Source organism: Lepidochelys olivacea (assembly GCF_965140295.1).
Source record: "Lepidochelys olivacea isolate rLepOli2 genome assembly, chromosome: 3".
In the NCBI taxonomy this organism is placed as follows: domain Eukaryota; kingdom Metazoa; phylum Chordata; order Testudines; family Cheloniidae; genus Lepidochelys; species Lepidochelys olivacea.
The window spans coordinates 102405480-102425337 of NC_140413.1; positions in this window are offsets into that span (position 1 = coordinate 102405480).

Genomic DNA, 19858 nt, shown 5'->3' on the forward strand with positions numbered 1-19858 from the left:
TGCATCTTGTACTGTGAAGCACACTCCTGAACAATACAAGCTCATAGAAAGTCTGTCTTTTCATCAAAGGAAAATGATATATGCACCAACCTTGTTATCCCAAATGAAGTTTTCCCACGTGATCTAATCCAAACACAGTGGTTAAGATAAAATAATAAGTTTATTAACTACAGAAAGATAGATTTTAAATGATTACAAGTGATGATGCATAAAAGTCAGGATTGGTCACAATAGAAAATAAGAGTAATACACAAGCTAATACCTAACTTAACAAGCTAAGTGAACTTAAAAGCAAAAGTTTTGTCTCACCATATGTTGTGATAAATTTCACAGGCTGGGTCTCCACCTTAGTTCAGTTCTTTGAGAATCATTGATGTCCTGAGGAGAAAAAGTGAAATGAAGGCCACTGTCTCTTATCCCACTCTCCCCTCTTTGAGGATTACCCCCAGCTGGCGTGCAGGCAACAAATAGTCTCTTGTGGACATGAGCATTGAATTGTCTGTGATGAAATATAAAATTTCTTGTTTACACCTTCCTGTGACTGAAGAATGGCTGCTCAAGCCTGTGATAGCTCTTTAAAACCTGGCTGGAGCCAGTGTGTCTTGGTCTCTGAAAAACTGGCTTGTGGGTGTTACCCAGAATTACAACATATTTCAGTAACTATCATAGAATATAATTTTAACCTCAGATATAGTGTTTCTACACGTTTTACCAGGACAATAATGTTCAGCAAATTACGGCATTTAAAATTATACATCACAAGGCATACTTGGTACAAAAGTTATCGTAGACTTGTAAAAGTGGTGACCATAATAGTATATACTGTCACAATTACAGACAAATGGTAATATGGATCTGTTTCTCTCTGTTTTACTAGTACAGGGACAAGTGACCGCTATGGCTATGATGGTTGGTGATGATGGATAATATTAAAGATGGGCAGTTGTATAAATCCAATATATAAATCTCATACATTGGATCAGGTCATCCCATCTCACAAAATAAATTCAGCTGTCTTCATCATGATATTACTTTTTCCCTATCTAGTCTATGAGCACTATATGGTATTTTACACAAGGACAATAACCATTCACAAAGTATAATTTCCCCCTTTATATTCAGTTTTAAGATTTTTTCCAATGTTCATTATTATTAAATAAGAAACATGGGGGTAGAGGAGGTAGCTTGATGGATACCGCAGCCATGTGAAACTACTAAAGAATGTTCAAGAGTGGGTTGGTGTGAAGAGTAGCAGTAGGTTGCTCCCAACAGTGCTCCAGCCTCTAGGTACAGTAAAATTAGTCATACAATATCCTCAGAATCCGCTGCCTTCAACATTAATTCCTTAGGCCTACTGAAAAGTAATAAATTCACTGTAACGATTACAGGATGCTGTGGCTGGCAGAGGCAAGGAAGTGGAGGAATTAACAAATACACTGCAAACAAGCAGAGCACAACTACATGCATGCCAGAGACCACCTGTCCAAAGTGACAATCGCCAAAAGTATAGAGTACAACTAAACCACTTCCGTTAAACAACTGATTTTATCAGTCATTTGAGTGGTTGCCTGAGACACGTGTCACTGTATTTACATTATAATATACCTCTGACAGGGTGGGGGGACCCTGTCCAGTGCAGGGGTGAGTTCACCCCGTCCTTTGAGTTGCCCTCTGTCTCTGGGCAGTAAGAGCTAAGGGTTAAAATCAATAGAGTTGACCTGATCTGCAGGGCAGTAGGACCTTGTGGCTCAATTCAGTGACGTAGCCCTTCTCCATAGGGCAGCGAGGCCAACAGCTGGAGTCCATAGAGTCACCCTGGTTCACAGGGCAGCGAGGCCAAGTGGCTAGCGTCACTAGAGCTACTCCAGCCTCAAAGGGCAGTGAGGCCTTGCAACCAGAGTCAGTTGAGATATCCTGGCTTTGTTAGGGCAGTGAGACCTAGTGGCCAGAGTCGATAGAGTAGCCCCCTGGGGGAGGGAAATATGGCCTACTGGCCAGTTGGGGTGTGAGGGCCACCACCCAAGGGTGGGGGTGGCAGCGGCTAGGGTAGGATGACTCAGGCTCATCCTGCTCCACCAGGTCCCAGCCCAGGCCCCTGTCAGTGATTAATGTGTTCACCACGGTTCACCGGGGATCAGTCCGCAACATGCTGGCCATCATCAGGACAATAGCTAGTCCCCCACCAAGTTACTTCCTACTGTGATACTTGTGGTGGTGGTCTGTGCGTCTTCAGGGTCTCCCGGTTCCTTGGCCGGTGCAACTCCCTGTTGCTCAGATCTCCCTGGGGCCTCCACAGCTCCCCACCCCTCCAGCTCCCATTGGTCATGGTTCCAAGCCAATGGGAGCTGTGGAGCCATCTCTCAGGTGGGAGCAGTGCGTGGAGCCTCCCTGGCTGCCCTCGTGTCAACGGGCTGCACAGACCTAGGGCAAGCAGGGAGCCAGCCTTAGCCCCCGCTGTGCCACCAACTGGACTTTTCATAGAGCTAGTCCAGCCAGGGAGCCTAGCTCATAGAAGTGAATGGAGCATGGGGCATCCAAACTACAACTCTTATGAGACACTACAGCAGGTTAAAAAAACACAGATTAATGTCAAACTGATCTTAAAAAAACATTTTGATTCAGTTCAACAAACTGAAATGTTTCAGTCTGTGTTGATACAACCTAAAATGAAATATTTTGTTTTGATTTTTGATAGAAAATCTAAAAATTGCTGTAAAAACTGAATGTTTCAGTAGAAAATTTCAATTTTCTGTTGAAAAACCATTTTGACAGAAAATCTCTCACCCTTTCCAGAATATCTAGGGTCACAAAATTAATGCAGGATAAAGTTTTTACAAAACACAACAGAAGCATCAGGGATCAGCTGGTAAATAGCTGCACAAGGGAGACTGACCGGATCAGATTCTCTGTTCCTTCAGTTGTGTGCTGCACATGGGATTGGAAGAGAATGTGGACAAAGATGGCCTTAAGCCATTTTTGTGTCTCCCTAATTCTGCCCCTGGTCCATGCCACAATTTAGAGGAGCCTGTAGGCTGCCCTAAATTGCACCAGTTTATGACGACTTTTATGCCCATAGGAAATAGCCGGATTACAGTGCATTGAGGTGATGCCCCCTCCTCAATCTGGCCTGCCTGAGGATGTGACAGGGTCCAGTTTAGAGCCATTATGCTGGCTCTCTATGGGGTGGGGAATCTCATCCAAGACAAGATTTTGTAGGGGCCATTTATACCCCCTGAATGGTATAAAGGAGCCACAACGTGGGGCAGAATGTGGCCCAGAGTTCAAATAACTCTACTTATATTCCTCAGGCTAGAGGGGACTGAATTTACCTACCAGTCTGAGAATACATCCATAGATCCTTTATAAAAGAAAATAGTACCATACACTGGAACTGATACATTATATATAAGAATAATTTTTAAATGCATTCCTTTGATCAAAATGTCAAACGTACCTCTGTTCTTGGATTATTAAAAGAAGTACTGTTCCAGTATAGATAAAAGAAAAAGGAGATTTCTGTAAAACTCTTTAGCTTTCCATTTTCTGGATATGACCCTGAGCCACAGCGTTTTGATCCACATCTAAACTTTCCCATAGCGTGAGTCAATAGGTTTGATTTAGTCTATTATAGAAATAGAAAATAGCAGCAAAGTTCAAATCCTAATCTCCCTAAATTTCAGGATAAGGAGGGGTTCAAATCTGGGATGTGAGCTCTGGGCCCATCTCTAATATTTTTCTTTAGACAGTTACATGAGTGGGGCTTGATTTACCACTGCCTTGAATCTTGTGCAATGTGAGTGCAAAAGGAATGTACAATGTTACCAAATCAAGTCACTAGCCTGCACACTCACTTCCTGTAGACATACATGACTATTGAAGGTGCAAGGAAGTGGGGAATCAGGCCCTAAATGTTAGGCCTTGTCTACACACCAATTTGTACCAATTTAGTTAAACGGATGCAAGTCTCTGGCCTGGTCTACACTTAAAACGTAGGTCAACTTGGGGGCATGGAAAATTCACACCACTGAGAGATGCAGTTAACAAATACATAAACCAACATAAGCTCCTGTACAGATTCTGGTAGGTAAGTCGACAGAGTGAAAACCCCTTCTGTCGCTGTCACAAGCGTCTGTACTACTGCGCTAAAGGGATGTAGTTGCGGCACTCGCAGGGCGGGTATAGCCTTAAGGAGCTGAAGTGGTGCAGCTGCAGCACTTAAGTGACAACGTGGCTGCTCTGATGGGAGAGCTGCTCCTGCCGGGGAAGTTAATCCCTCTCCCTGAGAGGCAGTAGCTCTGCTGTGCCTGTTGACATAGCCCTGTCTACGCAGAGGGTGAGGTTGGACTTTTCACACCCCGAGTGCCTTTCTCCCGATGGAAGTTTATAGTGTAGACCAGGCCATGGTGCCGTCGTACCCTCGGTGCAGAAATGCTTATGGCAGCTTGAGAGTGGCTTATTTGGGTTTAATATTAACCTATTCACAACCAATGTAAGCTAAACTGAACTAAGGCCTGGGCTACACTTGAAAATTAGATAGGTGCAACTATGTCACCCATTGTTGTGAAAAATCCACACCACTGAACAACACAGTTATACCGACCCAACCCACGGGGAGGGCTTCTCCCATTGACATAGCTACTGCCTCTCACAGAGGTGAATTAACCACACTGACAGGAGCAGCTCTCCTATCCGTGTAGGAGCATCTTCACTTGAGTGCTACAGTGGTACAACTGCACCAGTGCAGCATTTTAAGTGTAGACCTGCCCTATGTCCCTGTGTAAACAGCACGAGGTCAGTGGGGAGGTCGAATACCCTCACCACGTAGGTAGTGTGTACACTGAAGCGCTACAGTGGTGCAGCTGTACTGCTGTAGCATTTTAAGTGTAGACAAGCCACAAGTCTGGTTTAAACCAAAATAAGAGTGTCCACACAGACTTTTGCACCTATTTAGCTAAATCAGTTTAAAATCATACTTTAAAGGCAACTCTGCCATAGACAAACCCTTAAGGAGGAATGCAGTAGAGCTCCCGTGTCCCCTCAAATGTGAAATTTGGATAATCTTTGTGGGTTGCATCCAAAACACCCAGACAGACAGAAAATTAATTGAATCCTGATTGGTGAAATAACATAAGAATGTTTCTCTTCTGTTAGCTACAGCCTGTGTTTGGTTCCCTTGGAATGACCAGTTTGATAGTGCTCAAGCAAGGGCTTTTCTTGTGGCAGATTTTCTTAGTTCCATCAGCTGCATCAGCTAGAAGTGAAGTTAGAAGTGAAGCACATCATACTGGCAGTGAGTCCAGCAGTCAGAAATTTGGCTGAGTTTTCCGCTACACTTGACCCTCTGCTAAGCATGTGATGAAAGAGTGTTTTCAACTGTGCCAGCTGTGGAGAGGTTAATAAAATAAAACAAAAGAAACCTAGAGTATTAAAGCTTCTGGCTTTGCTGATTTTATGCATAAAAGCAACATGTCAGAAAGGCAGAACTTCTGATGTTTCATTTTTCATTTAACTTGATGATTGTTCCATTCAGTTAATTGTTGAAGAGCATGCAAGTGCTGTTACAGACGTCCTCAGTCTATACATCTGCTTTTCAACATTTTTCTTACCTTGCTTGGCATCAGAACTTCATATCATTGTACCAGGCTCATGGTACCATTGCCCCCATCCTGCAATATGCTTATGCGTATAACTAACTTGACTGAGTTCAATGGGGTTACTTGCATGTGTACAGTTACTTACGTGCATAAGCGTTTCCAAAAATCAGGGCCTGTAAGTTACATTTCAAAAGCACCTAAAGGTACATGCAAAGAAAAATTCACAGCCATGTCTCAGAGCTGGGTCAGTTGATGTGGACTCATGTGGCTTCGGCTGCAGAGCTAAAAATAGCAGTGTAGACATTCCCCCTTGGGCTGGAACCTGGGCTCTGAAACCCTGTGAGGAGAGAGGGTCTTGGAGCCTGGGCTACAGCCTGGGTGGGAACGTCTACACTGCTATTTTTAGCCCTGTGGGTCGAAGTCAATTAACCGAGGCTCTCAATCTCAACACTACAGGTTTTTCTTTGCAGTGTAGGTGTACCCTAGGTGTCATGGGAGTACAAAAGCTAGTAGGATTTGTGCTCCTTGCTCACTTAAGCACACTTGAAAATCCCACCCTGTATGCCTACCTAGTCATCCAGAGGCTCTGCTTCCCACTCATCATCTCCTCCTCTCTGTTCTTGCCCTGGCAACCATTCCAGAAGGTTTATGGTAAAGAAACAGGTGCTTGAATAATGAAGGTGATACCACATCTACGTGTATTGTAACATTGCAGCAGTGCCTTGGTTGAAGCTGGCAATCTATTTCCATTATGGGCCACTCTTTTCAGCAGTTTAAAACTTGGCCATACCAATTCATTGAATGTTCTGGAACTGAAACTTGATATACAATCCAGAACACTTTTGTTTTAACCCTTCAGAATTCATTTAAAATGTGCGTAATTGCGATTTATTTGACATTTCGACCTGCTACTGGCCTTGCACAGTGAGAATTCCCACTGACTTCAGTGAAATGCCCACTGATGACACTGGGAATGTGGTGCATGCAAAACATGCAACATCATGCCCTAAGAGCATGTGGGTTAGCCAATGGGGAGGGTATGCCATGGCTGGGTCCTTGGATACCAAATGACCACTCTGGGTTAGCCAAACTACTTTGCTTGAAATTCTTCCAAGGTTCAGAATGCCATGTTATGAAGTTGAATAATAGTTCGGTAAGTGGACAGATTATCAAAAAGCAGCAGGATGCCATGGTATGGAGGCAGAAATAATTTGGAGGCAATTAGTTCAATCTTGGAACAGTTATGGTGGAGTAATTGTACCATGCTTATGCACTGTAGTTGAAAACAGCTTTGCAGTTTTGAATACTTGCTTGGGTCCTGATTTAGGAAAGCATTTAATAATGTATTTAAGTCCCATTGACATCATTGAATTAAGTGCTGTTTTGAATAGGGATTTTTTTTTTTTTTTGGAATTGTGTCTCAGTATTCTTCTACTTTATTTTTTTTTCATTAATTTTTTTTTTAATTTCCAGTACAGAAAATGCCTACCTAGCTATAGCATACCAAAAATGGGGGTATTGTGACATTGTTAGGTTATTAAAACTATATAATATTTTGGTTATATGCACTGGAGTTTTTAAAATATTGTACATTCTTCATCTTCTCAAATGTTGTGGATAAAATGGATTATTTCATGAAAAAAATCCTGAAGAATGGAAAGCTTGAATAGATCTTAGTTTTTTTCAGAGTATATGAAACAATTTAAGTGGTCAACTTCTGCTGTATTGTTCCTGGGCAACTATAGTGAGTTCGGAAGGGTTGCTTGTGAGAGTGGATTTTTGTCCCTGTTATTTAACTTGTGTGTGTGTTTTGCAAGGAATAAATCTGTTCTAGCCAATGGCATTATCTATATATGTATACACACACACTGTACTTCAGAGTTAATATTTTGTAAAATAGTTTTTAAAAGTCCATATGAACTGCAATACGTAAAATAATCCAAAACAGAAGCATGTATACAGTAATGACAAATTATAACCTACCAAAACATCAAGTTTCAACTATAGTCAGTCTGTCAGCCAGGATTATCCATTTCATTTGCTCTGAAGGTAGTTAATGAAATGCTTTATCAACAACACTACATACCTCATAGCTAATACAGAAAAACCAGAATTCGTGGGAAAATCTTTGTTTTAATTGTCAGATTCATTTTTTTCTCTCAAAACATCTGTCATTATTTGCTAACTATAACTCTTTCTTTATACAGACTTCTTTGTTCTAAAATGTAGTCTTAGGAAATTTCAGTTAAATGGAATTACCTTCCTCATTTTGCATCATCTCAATGAGTAGAAGTTAAAGCCAAATTAAAATTAGAAATAAGGAACACATTTTTAATAATGAGGGTGATTAACTGTTGGAAACAAATTGCCAAAGGAAATGGTGGATTCCTATCTCTTGATGTCTTCAATTTATGACTGGATGCCTTTTTTGGAAAATTTGTTTTAGTCAAACACAAGTTACAGGTGTAACTCAATACAGATGTAACTGAGTAAAATTTAATGGCTGTCTGACTATGTGCTTTAGTGTCCCCTTCTCGTCCTAAACACTATGAATCTGTGCAAAGATCTAGCAGAAAAAATGTAAAGATCCTCCATTAGTATGAAAAGAGAAAAGAAACAAGGGGCAGATATAGGCCCTGATCCTGCATTAGAATTTGCTAGCATGGACCCCTGTGCCTGCATGGAGCACCATTGATTTCCAGTGACTTCACTATCTCTGAATGGGCACAGGAGTCCACACTAGCAGATCTCATTGCAGGAACAGGTTCCTACTCACCTGTATTAAGGAGAACTGGCACAAAAAAACCCCAGTGCAGGATCCACAAGGGGATTTAGGCATCTAAAAGCCCAGTTTTAGGCAACACCACAGTCCACAAAATCTCCACTCAGCTGCTGCCTAACCCTGTAGGCACGCAAACTCATCTTAAATTTTCACTATAAAAGTTTCCTAAGTGCCTAAGTTTCTGTTGCTGAGCGGGTGCACTGCTGCCTCAGGGAGACATCAGGATGCCTGTCTCATGCTTAAGGCCCAGCTTGATCCTCAGACCAGGGGAAGATAGAGGTTGCCCTGCCTAACTTCCCTGCTGGGCCCAATTTGGTAGTCTCACTACACACACAACAGCTGGGAGGCAGGAGGAGGAGGAAGGATACCCCTGCCTCTAGCCCAGTGGTTAGGGTTCTCAGCTAGGATGTGGATTCAATTCCCCCCTTTGCCAGATGATAAAAATGGATTTTAACATAGGTCCCCACCTCTCAAGTGAGTTCCCTGACTCTGGGATATTCTGATGTGGGTCCCTCTAGTTTAAGCCATTTCACTTTAATTAAATATGAATTGGGCTAGAGATAGTAAGAATCACTTTATAGCCCTATGGCTACAGTACTCACCTGAGAGGTGGGGAGCCCATATTTAGATCCCTTATCAGGCAGAAGGGGGAATTGAACTGCAGGTTCTGAGGGGAGTATTGTAACCACCAGACTAAAGGTTACGAAGAGGCTGCTCATACCTTACCTACCCCCAGCCGTTTTGTGCACCTGCCTAACTCAGTCTCACAAGAAATGAGTTAGGTGTGTAAGCTGCCTGACTCCAGGAGACGCTCTCCTAGAGGGGGATCACAAGTAGAGATAGGTGCAACGTAGCATGTGGGGTTGGAACCCACTCAAATTTGGCACATCTGCCCCTCTGTAGCAGGGGCAGAGGAGGAGAAAGGACAAACCTGAGTGGTGCTGTGACCCATGCACCAAGTCACCATGCCACATGATTTGGGGGCCGTCTCAAATTGGGGGTCATGGGGAAACTTCCCGTCAACTGGGACGGGGGTTAGGGAACCAAAGAGGGACAGTCCTGTGAAAACTGGAATTATTAGTGAATCTAAAGGGAAAATAAAGAACATAAGTAGAAATCTGAAATTACTTCTGTTTATACCACCAAGTTAATCAGACATCACTTTGACTTAGGGTCAAATTTGTGCCTCAGTTATACCTGATGCAGCCCTTCTTGTAGTTTGAGAGAATAAAATGTTAGTCTGTAGTCTAAGGAAAAGCATGGGTGAAGAGCAGAATTTGGCCCTGCATCTGCAAACAAATCCCATGTGAGCAACAATGAGAAATGCTTATAAGGGTTGAGGGGAGCTGGTGGGCTTAATTAGTGCATCTGGAGGGTGGACCAGGCCCAATTAAAGTTGAATACCAACGGGGGGGAAAGAGAGAAAGTCCACAGTAGAAGAGGGCTGAAGGGAGAAAGAGAACTCTGCAATTCCTCTCTGAGCTGTAGAGTGGCCGGCCTGGCCAGGGAAGGAAGAGGAAGCCCAAGGGGAGAGTTTGTGCTGGGATCTTCCTCTGAGTAGAGAATTCAGGCAAGGGACCAGGAGAGAGAGAAGCCACAGGGGTGAAGCGAGCTCTGGCAATGAGCGCTGACAAAAGGGCAGGATCTGGATGCTCAGGGAGAGAGGCATTCAGCTGGGGAAAAGAGCAAGGGAAAGTTAAGTGGGATGAAAAGTCAAGTCTGAGGAGGGCAGAAGTTGGTTAAAGTTTATATATTTTCAGTGGGAATTTGTTGGGGGATTCTAGGGGAGAGATCTGAGAGTCTGAGCCTGAAAGAACAGTGAACCTAAGGCAGCTACGGAGCCTATGGAGATAGAGAGGGACAAGTACAGTTATACAGGGGCCCAGGAAGAAGCTGTGGGAAAGGCCTGCTGAAGCAGAAAGAAGCCCAGGGGGGTTGCATGGGGGATAGATAGATCTCGTCTGCTTACTACAGCATTCCAGCGCCAGATCCCAGAGGAAAGGGAAGGCCTGGGTTCTCCTACCAGCCATTGGCGAATGTGGTATGAAGCCACCTGGTATAAGGGGATAAGGACCCTTGAAAGCCCTGAGACAAGAGTGTATAAGGTGCTTAAGGCCCAGAGTCAGGGGCAGTAGATCTGCTGTAAGGACATTGGACTTCTGTTTGTTGGACTGTCCCCATGGAAGAAGGGGGGGGGGGGGCTAAAAGTGACCTGGCTAGAGCCCAGAGTCAGAAAAAGAGATAGACCTCTTCAGAGCCGGAGTGGCTGTCATCAATGGGTAGCCACCTGAGAGCCTGCTATGCCATACTCAGCCACTAGGAGGGGTGTCAGCCAGAGGCGAATTAAAGTTTCCTGGAGCTCTGGGCCACAGCAAGTGGGGGGCCCCTCTCCACCCCTTCCACCTGTGGTCCCAATCCCATTCCACCCCATTCACATGTGACCCTGCCCACGACAGTATTTGAGCCACTGCTGCCTTTAGTGCTAAAATTCACCATATGGCTCCAGAGAAATAGGTAGGTATTGGGGCAGGGGAGGAACTGTTTGTCAGCACTGTTCTCAATAAAGTAAAAGGCCCTATAACTCTTCTTGGAAACCCAGCTGTAGAGCAGTTTGCAAAATACACTTATAATAAGCTATAGTGCCTATAATGGAGAACCCTTGTAACACCACACGCAGCGCAGAACCCGCAGCTATCTTTGAACCCTCCTAATCCTGGGCTTTTCCAGAGGCTGAAGAGCTCCCTGATGTAATGTACACAGGAGGCCTGTAGGATTGTCTGTGTTGTCACAGACTTCCTGGGCTGCCCTAGGGGCTATAGCATGCCCAGAATCACTGCAGGGCTATGGTTCTTCCCCTCACATGCCCTTTCCTCCCCCAGCCCTGGCGCACTCCCTACAGCATGACTTGCAAAGGCATCTCCAGAAGGCAGCCATATGGCTTTCCCCTATAATGCCTGCCCCATCTGCCTGGGTGGGGTGGGGCAGAAGAGGGAATTCCCCTCTGCTTTCTGGATACAGATAGGATTGGCAGGTGTCTGGTTTTCTACTGGACAGTCCAGTTGAAAAGAGGATCTGGCTGTGTCCGGTCAACTCCGCTAAAAGTGCTGTTACCCGAGTAACCAGAATCAGCTGCTGGAGCCTGGAGGAGCTGCTCAGCTGCTGACAGAGAGAACTGTCTGGCTCCTGGATCCGGCTCGAGCCTCTCTTCCAGACAGGTAGGTACCTAGCCAGTGCTGCCACTGGATCCTCTCCGCCCCACTGTGCTTTGATTTTCCTGGCCCCTCGCTCTAGGGACCAAACCCCCACCCTGCTGTGCACTGATTGTCCCAAACGCGGGCCCTCACTCTGGGGACCAACCCCCACCCCCACCCCACCCTGCTGTGCCCCAATTAGAAGAAGGTGTAAAGAGAAAAATCCCAGTGAATTTATGGGGTTCCTAAATGGGGGTGACAGGTTGTCTCATGCCCCAAACCATGAAGGTTCACAGCCTTTTAGATATCCCACCCACCACATCCAAAGACATACAGATTCTTGCCCTTCCACCAAGATGAATAGGGTAAAATTGTTACTCATCTCCAACATGGCCAGGCCCCAACATGATGCAAGAGGGGGGAGCATGCTTTGAAGATGCAATTGCGAATGTCACTACAGCAGGAAACCTAAGAAACTAAACCTCCCCACCCAAACCCACAGTCCATTTCTCTCACTCATTAGAGCAGGAACACTTAACACAAGTTTGACTTTTCAGATGACGCCCAACTAAATTTCATTAATCTACTTGACTTTTTTAACCCAATTTGAAACCAGCTATCCTTCTAGAGAACGTCACTAGAAATATATAGAATTGTATTTGTAGTGCCGTGGGAAATGTCCTCACTCTTTTTATAAATGTCTTACGCCCCACTTGCCATTATATAGTACATCATAATGTCACTGCTGATCATGGGGCCATGAAGCATATGCTTCTTCAGGTGCTGAATGACTGTGCTGCATGCATTTTGGTGCTCCTGTTGTGCCAGATGAATACAGAGGTGGCGCAGGGGCGGGGCCTCGGGAGAGAGGTGGGGTATGGGTAGTTTTCAGCAACTAGAAAAGGGGTCGACAAGATTTCCCTGGCTTGCAGTCTGGGACTGTGGTGGGACCACTGTGTACCCCTCGGACTCTCCTCTTCTTGCTCCCCCCTTGCTCCTGCCTACCAGGAGCCAATCAAAAAAAAGAAGCTACAAGCCAAACAAGCTACAAGCCAAAAACTAGCCAACAAGCAACTCACAAACCAATTAAGCCCCAAACAAGCACAATTTCTGCATTTTTTTCAGGGGTTTGGTATGTCTGCCTTTGGCACCCGTCCCATCAGGATAATCCGCTGGCGGGCCATGAGACATTTTGTTTACATTGACAGCCTGTAGGCTCGGCCCCCCCCGCAGCTCCCAGTAGCTGCAGTTTGCCATTCCAGGCCAATGGGAGCTGCAGGAAGCGGCGGCCAGCACATCCCTGCAGCCCGCTCCACTTCCATTGGCTGGGAACGGTGAACTGCAGCCACTGGAAGCTGCGGGAGGCCATGGAAATGTAAACAAACCGTCTGGCGGCCTGCCAGTGGATTACCCTGATGGGCCGCGTGCCCAAGGTTGCCAACCTTTGAACTAGAAAATTGGCAACCCTAGATCCAGAGATTTTAGAGCCCCTTTGCACTACTCTAGACCTTCTCAGCTGATGTAAAGAGGCTGCACTGAAAGTGAGGATACCGTCTGTTAATCAGGACATATATGTGCAGTGTTGATGGGTGTTTGCACTTACACCATATTTCATTGCAAGTTGGACTATATTTTACAAACCTTGCGAAGCAGACTTTGATTAATCCTGGCATGGTATGTCTGTATGGGGAACACTGACATTCTGCTTACTGGGCCACTGCACTGGAAGGGGAGGAAACCTGCCTTTACTTGCAAGAAAAATGCTTTTCAAACATTGCTCCTATTTGTAGATCGTATCTCACAGAAACCGCGGGGACTGATTTTGACCACATGAAGGCCTCCCTTTCAGGAGTAGGATATGTATGTATGTATTTTGCTGAAAGGGAGACCTTCATGTGGCCAAAATCTGTGCATATATAATTCCCATTAACACTTACAGCACATCACTGAAGGGATTTTATATTATCCCTACAGATGCTTTAATTCCCTTTAGATGGTTTAGTTTAGGCTTAAGAGATGGACTTTAAACTGGGGAGCAGAATATCAAATATATCTAATTAAGCATGAACCCATTTAACTTTTATATATTTTTCTTAACTGCAGGTCACAAACAGGATATGGTGATTACTTGTGATGAGTGAGCCTTAAAGGATTCAGAAATTTGGTTCTAAGAACCATCCACTTGATCCATGTGATTGTAACAAAACTTCGTGGCGCTTGAAGGCTAAATACGACACCGCATCTTGATGCATGTCACAAAATTGTAGATACTTACAGAGGACAGACCCATGAAAATCAGGACTGTCTTGCAAACTTCAGGAAGATGGGACCCTTGCTCAGGTTACTAGTGGGGTGCAGCACCAGTCCATAAAGCTGATGCCAGGTGTACACAAATACCTCTCTCTCCCCCCATTATCCATTCTGCCTCAAATGAATTTCTTCATCTTTACTATTTAAAGTGAAAAGTAGATGATAGCTAGAGACAATTTGTTAAGAACTCTTTCCCCAGTGGTTAAGTGACAGCACCTTATACTGGCATATGAAACAACTACATCTAAGGATTATTTCTTGACTTGTGTGATGGGTGCAGGACACAGTGCTCCGAGAGCTTTCCTCCCCTATATCAGTCAGATTACAGAGCAGTATTCACAGCACTCTGACTTGTGAATAGCATATCTAAGTAAATAGATTAGACTGTGAAATCCATAGCCACTAGATATAATTGAGGCAAAGAGTTTAGCAGGATTCAGAAAAGGATTAAACATTTATATAGATAATAAGAACATCCAGTTCTTTCTTTATTTTTAAAATATATGAGAAGAGCTTTGGAAGAGATATAAACACCTCAAACTTTGGGACATAACCAGCATTTAACTAGTAGGAGTTGGAAGGGAGCTTTCTGGGGAGGGGGCTAGGTTTTCCCATAAATACCCTCTATATTTGGTATTTGTCTGTGTCAGGATACAGTACTAGATGAATCATTGGTCTGATCCACTCTGGCAATTCCTGTGTTCCCATTGGGTAGTCAAAAACCTTGTAACAGTTTGAAAAAAACAAAAAGGTAATGTATTTTCTGCCAATTCTTTTCTCTTTTCCAAAATAGGAACCAACTACCAAAATATGTTTAATAATGGACATATTTTTCTTGGCATATATAGAAACACAGAAGATGAGTGTTTCATTATAAAAACATTCAATGCTATAGAGATACTGTGTGTATGTTTTTTCTTGAATAGCAGTGTGAACAGTTGCATAAAAGTGAATGGATTAAAGAATGTCAGAATGGAGCTCATTATAGCTGGACTGAGACTACAATAATTTACACCTTTTTTCATGAATTTGCCAATCTTGTATGAAAATACTTAAGCAACTCTCTTTATGCCAATCTTTTGGAATTTCCTAGACAGCAAATAGATTTGAACAGAGATGGGCCTGACTAGCAACCATTTGGAACTTATCCAAAGTTTGGGAGTATTTGCACCTAAGATTTTGGTTCAACTCATTACAGAGATAGAGTCCAGCTCTGAACTTCATCTGTAGATCCAAACATATTCTCAGTTCAGGGAGTGTTCAGATTCAGGGGCTTGGGTTTGGGCCGATTTCTAGATATTAATGGGGTGGGAATGCAAATGGATATGAATGGAGTGAATACTACATTCTGCCCCAGGTTTGCTTGTTGTAATGGGTAAGTAATTCACAATGTAATGAAGCATGTTTGTTTGACTTACTTCTTGAGAATCCAGTCTTCTCAAGTGAAATGCAGCTTTGCTGACTCTTCCAGTTTTGAAATCACTTTCTTGGTTACTCAAGCAGGAAAAGATAAACACTGGGAACATTATTAATAAAACATACTTAATTCAGAATGGATTGGACAGTAGAGTTTACAATCATGCACTCCACGCTGTTCCCTGCTCCGAGCCAGCAAGCTAGTGACTGCCCAGATCAGTTAAGCTTCCTCTGCTTCATCTTGGGCCCTATAACTACAGTGGCAGGTCATTAACTGGCTGGTGAACCCCAGCACATTGTACATTTATTTTCAAATCCTAGCAGCCATTGTGAAGTCCAGGAGCCAGAAGGAGGTATCTCTGATGTTAGTTGACAGAATGATAATTTATGCACTCTGTAACTTAAAGGGATTCCAAGACAAGTGTAAGCTAACGAAAACTGAATTGCTTCTTTGGAGAATCGTCCATATTTAATCTGTTGAGTGAAGATGAAAAAATAGAATTGGTCGGTCAGTTGTTTCTCTCTTGCTCTCTTTTTTTTTTTATGAAAAAAGCTGAATAAGATTAAATCTGATGTTAAAGTAAAAAAACAAAATAGAAACAATGTGACTTGTGACTCATACAAAATGTTTCTCCTCACCATGTTTTGGGTTTTTTGAAAAACTTTACTGTCGATCACTGCAAAAAAAAAATTAACTTACTTACTTAGAGGTTTAGCTTTAAATCTGGATTTTTTTAAAGCTCAAATGAAAGGATCTCTTTAATCAGATAATTGACCAGCTGGTAATTTCAGCCCTTTTGTGACACACCAGTTGGCAGGTACAGTAGTACATAACCATGAGCCTTTTGCCTCCATTCTCACTCCCTTTGGGACTCTCACAGAAGTGTCTCTGTCTTATCAGTCTCTGGGGACTGTCCCCAACATTTTGAAGTTCCGAAAAGGAGGGCCAGCTGTCGGAGGTAATGACTGCCCGTGAACGTGCAGATGGCACTAAAGCTACTCAGTCAATCCATCATGCACCTGAGAAAAAAAAAAGGCTTTCCACTGAGCAGCTGTCTCCGTTCCGTGTGACAAACTTGTCCTGGGTCCCCATACCCGGGCTCTGAAATTCTTAAACAGTTTTAGGTGGGGCTTCAATCATGAAGGATGTTAACTTCCCCAAGGTAAGTAATGATAGCTAGGAAAGCATTGCATAAACCGTCACATCACAAAAGCCATGGAAGATTATCCCTTGCCATTATTGTCTGCCTTTTCCTTTTATTCCTTCTCTACTCATCGCGTCCATTGGCAGCCATGAATGAAATGTAACATGCTAATGAATGACATCCATTAAAGCTCCTTGACAAACCTTGGGCCTTATTTTGAAAGGCCCCTGGAAGAAAAAGGATTGTGTGCTCTTTGAATCTGAGGCTGCTGAGCTGCTGCCAAATGTGGGCTGTTCCATTCAAAGAGCTGACTGAATAAATGAGAATAACATCCTTGGGGACCTTCCGGATCAGTTTACTCTGAAAATGCTCAGCCTTACAAAGGGTCAGAGTCACAAGGTAAATGAAAATGGCTGGGAGGGGACTTTGATGGCTGAAACACTGTAACTGTAGAGGACTTGAAAGTAAACTGTATTTTTAAAAAGAGAGAGAGAGAAGGTGAGGGGGGGCTCCACACCAGAGAGTCATTTGTAGGGAAAGAGGCAGTAGAGGAAATAGAAAGAAACCTCTCCACTCTGTTTGTTCATATTTGTTCTTTAAAATATTGCCTTTTAGAACACAAATGGTGTCAGTAGCAAGAGAGAAGCTCTCCTGTAGCCTGCTTCCCTGCTGTCCTATTAGCTGCAAGTTCATTCACAGTGATCGAACAAGCAATAAGGGCTTTGTGCAAGAGTCTGACTGTCTCCTGGGTTAGGGGAACTGAGCAGCTTCATGTCCCATTGGAGGTAGGGATGCTTGTAGGATCAAATCCTAAGTCACTGAAAATCCACATATCCAAACTTTAAAAAGGATTTTCCATGTATTTGATCCTTCAGTTAGAAAATTTCCATATGGTTGGTTTCCATATGGTAGGTTCCATATGGCCTTATGCAAGAACCAGTTTTAGGGAGGAAGATTTTGTTTTGAGAGGAAGGATATGCTGGCCTGGGAGAACATCTGGGTTCAGTTGCTGGTTCTGTTGAAGATTTGCTATGTGAACGTGGGCAAGTCACTTAATCTCTCTGATCGTTATCTGTCTTGTCTCTTTAGACCTTGATCCTGAAAACACTTCAGTATGTGCTTAACTTTACTAGTATGAGTATTAATGGGACTACTTGCAGTAGTAAAGTTAATGTGCTTGAGTGTTTTCAGGATTAGGGCCTTAGAGTGTAAAATGTCCAAGGCAGGAATAGTCTCTTACTATGTGTTTATACCAGAGCTGGCATTTGGACCCTGCTCTTAGTTGATATTACTGTAATATAAAAAATAGTAATAATAAAAATAACTAAATTGTAGCCCTCCCTCAGTCTTGTCTCTGAAGTTTGAAAATTGAATTTTAGCTCCTCCAACTCGGGAAGCTGTAGTTGTACATAAGCATAACAGCACCTGCCAAGTTCATAATTTTATCGATAGAAGTTGAGTAGCACTGTACAAACAAAGTAAATATACTAATGGGGACGGTATGTTTTCATCAGTATATGCAATTAAATCATCTTCTCCCACACACTAAAGATGATGCCCTTAGGCCGCTCAGTGAAACAAAGAAATTACTCCACAGCTCTGCTGATGGAAAAGGCATTATTGGTTGAGTTTTAAATGCTCATTCTTCCAGAAAGGGAATCTGTAAGAAGATTGGGAAAGAGAAGTTCCTACTGGAGACCAAGAGAAATTCAGGCCTGCTGGTTTTAGACACCTAGGATCAGATCCAAAGTCTTTCTGTTGACTTCAGTGGGCTTTGCATCAGAATCTCTGTATGTGCCTCAAATCTTTTAAGTCAGTATCAGAATCTTTATATAACTTCTCTTATTCAGTATAAATGAAATGAATGACCAGATATGAAATCAGTGTTAGAGAAGGTATATAATGTTGTAGGTGATATTTTCCATTTGTGGAATCTTTTTGGGAATAAGTTGCTAAGCATTGTTCTGATAACAATAGGATAGCAGTCAACATCTCCTTTAGATGCTTTTCCTGGGTTTGGATGCAGGTAATTAGCCAGAATCTCCTTGATTATGACATCATCTCTTACTTGCATGCTGAATTGTTATAGCAGAAATGCAGATACACCCCACTGGACGGCTGGATTACAAAAGCCTGGAATGTCCCTTTAATGGGAAAGTTAAAAAATTCCAGAAGATATTCTTATGCCAGCTCCTTGATCACCTAGCTGTGTTTCATTAATTACTGGGGAAAAGAATGGGCCTGATCATGCTGCTGGGATGCACATATTGAAGGGACTCTCTACTCATAGATTTCACCATAGGTGAAGGCATGTGGTTCTCCATAGGTCTAGGCATCTGCATATGGAAACAGGAGAGCATTGCTTGGGCTGAAGGGTCTAGAAGCTGTTACATGTCAATATGCCCTCCTTTACACTGGGGAACACATAGTCCTGCCAGGAAGGAGAATGGGTTGGGGTGCTCTTGGGGTACCTAGAGATGGCACAGAGCTGAGTGGGGATCCCAGGTGAGCCACAGTGAAGTTTGTGGGACAATTCCTTTCATTCTTTTGCAGGACAGGCAAGCTCCACTCCTCCGGTGGAAGAATGCAGAGGAAACTCTGTCAGAGGAATCTCGCAGACATTGCTAGGTAGGTATTATCTTGTTGGGGCAAGTTCTGGCCCAATGACATTTTGGATTTACACAACACCTTTAATCTAAGGGCCTCAGAACTCTGTACAAAGGAGATGTGGGTAAGATGTATTAACCCAATTTTACAGATGGGGAAATGGAGTAATAGTGCATTTAAGTGAATTCCCCCAAAGCCACACAGCATATCAATGGAAGGGATGGTAAAACATTCAATTAAAAAACAAACAAACACAGTCTGATTCAGAGTTCCTTGCTCTCAAAACTATCTGCATGATATATTTAAGTATATATGTGTGTATATATTATAAAAACATACACTCATGTTTCATAGTGCCTAGATAAAACAGGAAGTATAGCCAATAATCTATATGTAAATATGTTTGTTTCTTAAAAATGTTTATTTAAAAGGAATTCCACTAAACCAAAGACACGAGAAATGACCTAGTTTGGGATTTATCTCAATTATGTGTGCCAAGAATCATATAATAGATTTTGTTTTCCAGGAGCAGACTTGAAGTGGCACATGGAGTTCATTAAAATCTAGCTAATGGTTTCAATCAAGTTTATAATAGAATGGAATAGCCAGCCAGCAATTCAAATCCTTTAGAAATTAGTGTTGTAACTGCTGACACATAAGTGTGTCTGCTTCCCTTCCAGTGATGGGCAAATTATTTGCCACCTACATATTTTATGTTTAGAAATATGCTAGGCTAACAATATTTATTCATTCTTATGCCAAACTCCAAGTTTTGTGGGTAATAGTGAGCAGGTCAGATAGCTTTGCAGTAGG